Source organism: Canis lupus, chromosome 27 (assembly GCF_011100685.1).
Source record: "Canis lupus familiaris isolate Mischka breed German Shepherd chromosome 27, alternate assembly UU_Cfam_GSD_1.0, whole genome shotgun sequence".
In the NCBI taxonomy this organism is placed as follows: Eukaryota; Metazoa; Chordata; class Mammalia; order Carnivora; family Canidae; genus Canis; species Canis lupus.
Window position 1 is genome coordinate 5,671,149 of NC_049248.1, and position 4,375 is coordinate 5,675,523.

The 4,375-nt window shown below is 36.9% G+C and overlaps 1 pseudogene; it reads left to right on the forward strand.

Annotated features, from left to right (window-relative positions):
- The first annotated feature begins 522 nt into the window (after window positions 1–522).
- LOC100687967 lies at window positions 523–1,273 on the forward strand (annotated as a pseudogene).
- The last annotated feature ends 3,102 nt before the right edge of the window (window positions 1,274–4,375 follow it).

A 4,375-nucleotide genomic window follows, 5' to 3' on the forward strand; every position in this document is an offset into this window, starting at 1 on the left:
CTTTTCCATCTTTTTTTAAATTTTTTATTTATTTATGATAGGCACACAGTGAGAGAGAGAGAGGCAGAGACACAGGCAGAGGGAGAAGCAGGCTCCATGCACCAGGAGTCTGACGTGGGATTCGATCCCGGATCTCCAGGATCGCGCCCTGGGCCAAAGGCAGGTGCTAAACCGCTGCTCCACCCAGGGATCCCGGCTCTTTTCCATCTTGAAAGATAGTGAGTGAAAAATCTGAGAAGCTGGATACTGAGGAGAGAAACCTGAAGCCAAAAAATGTGATGCTGGGGATACCTGGGTGGCGTAGTTGGTTAAGCATCCAACTCTTGATTTCAGCTCAGGTCGTGATCACAGTGTTGTGGGATTGAACCCTGCTGTGGGTGGGCTCTGCACTCAGTGTGGTGACTACTTGAGGATTCTCTCCCATCCCACTCTCTCTTTCTTTCAAATAAATAAACAAATCTTAAAAAAAAAAAAAACCAACAACAAAAAAGGAAGAAGTTTGATGCTGGTGGCATGGTAAGAATGGTAACCTTCAAGTCTAAAAATGCCAAAGAAAGGGAAGCCCTACTGCAATTGAAGCCCTGTCCAAGTCAGAGGAATTGGCAGATATTTGGGGCTGGCTATGTATTCCAGAAAGTTCAGGTACAAGAGGAAATATTCAGCAGCTAAATCCATGGTTGAAAAGAAAATGAAAGTTCTTGCTACTGTCACAAAACCAGTTGGTGGTGACAAGAATGGTGGTACTCAAGTGGTTAAACTTCACAAAATGCCTAGGTATTAGCCTACTGAAGATGTGCCTCAAAAGCTGTTGACCCATGGCAAAAAACCTTTCAGTCAGCATGTGAGAAAACTGTGAGATAGCATCATCCTCATTGGGCACCATAAAAGCAAGAGGGTGGTTTTCCTGAAGCAACTGAGCAGTGACTTACTACTTGTGATTGGACCTCTGGGCCTCAATTGAGTTCCTCTACATAGAACATACCAGAAATTTATCATTGCTGCCTCAAAGTTGATATCAAAACTGATAACAACTGTGTAAAAATCCCAAAACATCGTGCTGATACTTACTTCAAGAAGAAGAAGCCGTAAAAACCCAGATACTACGAATGTGAGATCATCCACATGGAGAAAGATATATATGCTCAACGTTGATCAGAAGACTGTGGACTTGTAAATTCTTCCACAAATCGAAGCTGTTTCTTAGTTTCAGGGGTACCTCTGCTCTGTGTTTCCTCTCACAAATGGAGGTTATCCTCACAAATTGGTGTTCTAAATTTCTTTCTTTCTTTCTTTTTTTTTTTTTTTTTTTGGTGTTCTAAATTTCTTACAAAGAACCTAATTAAGTAACTGATCCATTTCAAAAAAGTAAATAAAGGGCAGCCCCGGTGGTGCAGCGGTTTAGCGCCACCTGTAGCCCAGGGTATGATCCTGGAGTCCGGGGATCGAGTCCCACTTCAGGCTCTCTGCATGGAGCCTGCTTTTCCCTCTGCCTGTGTCTCTGCCTCTCTCTCTCTCTCTCTCTCTCTCTCTGCATCTCTATGAATAAATAAATAAAATCTTTAAAAAATTTTTAAAAAGTAAATAAATAAAAGAAAAATTAATAAATTGGAATTCATAATAATTAAATGTGCTTTATTTTATTGTCATCTAAGAAAGGCAAAGAAGCCACAGACTGGGAAAAAGATTTGCATATCATGTAACTGATAAAGGACTTATACCCAGAGTATAAAGACCAAATAACCCAACTAAAAATGGGCAAAATATTTTAATAGACATATTACCAAAGAAGATATATGAATAACCAATAAACAAATGAAAAGATGCTGAAAATCATTAGTATTAGGGAAATGCAAATTAAAACTATAAAGAAACATCCTTTCATACCTATCAAGATAACTCTATAATAAAAAAAGAGACAAAAACAAGGATTATGGAAAAACTGGATCTTTCATACACTACTAGTGGGAATGTAAAATAATGTAGCCTCCAATAATAGTTTTGAGCAAAAAGGCTCAAATTTAAAGATAAATGAAAATTTAGGTCTATACAAAAATTTATACATGAGTGTACATAGCTGTATCATTCATAGTTACTGCAAAATGGAAACAAGCAAATGTCCATTAAATGGGTGAATGCATAACAGAATATGCTTATTTTTAAGATGAAATAATTTTTGGCAATAAACTGTTACAAAGTACTGATATATGGCATAAGAACCTCAAAAACAAAACAAAACAAAAAAGAACCTCAAAAACATTATGCAACATTAAAAAAGCCAGACAAAAATGATTACTTATTATCTGATTCTATTTACCTGAAATGTCCCTAAAAGGCAAATCAATAGAGACAGAAGGGGATTAGTCATTTCCTGAGGCTGGGGGTGGAAAAAGAGAATTATTACAAATGGACAGGAGATCCTTTTGGGATAATGGAAATGTTCTAAAATTGAGTTGTGGTGATGGTTGTACAGAGTTGTACAACTCTGTAAATTACCAAAACTCTTGGAGTTTTATATTACAATGGATGCATTTTTATGGCATGCAAATTATACTTCAATAAAGCTTTTCAGGCACTTGATGGGATGAGCACTGGGTGTTATTCTGTATGTTGACAAATTGAACACCAATAAAAAATAAATTTATTATTAAAAAAGAAAAAACCAGGAGGACTTTCTATAGAAATTAATGATTTGCCTTTAAAATTTAGAGGAAATACAAACATCATAGAATGGCCATTTTTTTTTTGAAAGAAAAGAACAAAATTGGAAAACTTACATTATCTGATTTCAAGATTTCTATAAAGCTGCAGAAATCAAGAGGTTATAGTATGGCTTAAGACAGATAATAGAGATCAATGGAACTGAATAGAGTCCAGAAATAGATTCACAAATGTGTAAAAACTGAGTTCAGCAAAGATGCCAAGGTAATTCAACAAATGGTACTGGAACAATTCCTAAGTGTTTTAGGCAGAATAATAACACTCACCTTCAAAGATGTCCATGCTCTAATCCCTAGAACCTGGGAATATGTTATCTTCCATGGGAGAAGAGACTGAGTGAAAGATTTGAGGAGCTGGGGATATTATCCTAGATTATTCAGGTGGGCCCAATGTAATGACAAGTGTACTTAAACATGGAAGAGAGGCAAAACAGAATCAGAGTGTGATGTGACCACAAAAGGAAGATACAGTGCAATGTAGTGTTGCTGGCTTTGAAGATGGAGAGATTTGATCATAAGCCAAGGGATATGTGTCACCTTTTGAAGCTAGAAAGGCAAGGAAATAGATTCTTCTATAGATCTTCCAGAAAGGAATGCAGCTCTGCTGATATCTTGATTTTTAGCCCAATGAGACCCAAGTTAGGCTTTGAATCTACAGAACTGTCAGATAGTAAGTTTGTGTTGTTTTAAGCTACTAAATATATAGTAATTTGTTATTACAGCTACTTTGATCCATACTTCATACCATATATAAAAACTACCTCAAATTAGACCTAAATAGAGAAAGGGATAATAAGGGAAAGGAGAGACACTAAGGGGGGGCGGGGAATTAGAGAGGGAGACAAACCACGAGAGACTCCTAACTTTGGGAAACAAACAAAGGGTTGCAGAAGGGGAGGTGGGTGGGGGGTTGGGGTAACTGGGTGGTGGGCCCTGAGGAGGGCACTTGATGGGATAGGCACTGGGTGTTATACTATATGTTGGCAAATTGAACTTCAATAAAAACAAATTTAAAAATAGACCTAAATGTAAAATATAACACTATAAAACCTCTGGAAGAAAACATATAATAAAACATTTGTAACTTTGTTTAGGAAGTGATTCCTTAATCATAACACCAAAAGCAGTATCAATAAAAGAAAATAATTTTATTTATTTATTTTATTTTTTTAATATTTTATTTATTCATGAGAGACACAGAGAGAAAGAAAGAGGGAGAGACACAGGCAGAGGGAGAAGCAGGCTCCATGCAGGGAGCCCGATGTGGGACTCGATCCCGGGTCTCCAGGATCACACCCTGGGCTGAAGGTGACGCCAAACCACTCGGCCACCGGGGCTGCCCCCCCAAAAAATTTTAAATATCTAAATTAAAAACTTCTACTCTTCAAAAACAATGTTAAGAAAATGAAAAGCTAAGCCACAGCATAGGAGAAATTATTTGCAATACATATATCTGAGAAAGGACTAGTATTCAGAATATATAAAGAATTCTCATGGATCAATAATAAAATAAACAACCTGAATGAGCAAAAGATTTGAACAGACTCTTCATAAAAGAAATAGAAAAAAAGTCAATTAGCACATGAAAGGATGCTTTATGTCATTATTATATCAGGGAAGGGCAAATTAAGCCAGGGTGAGATACCACTTCACACTCA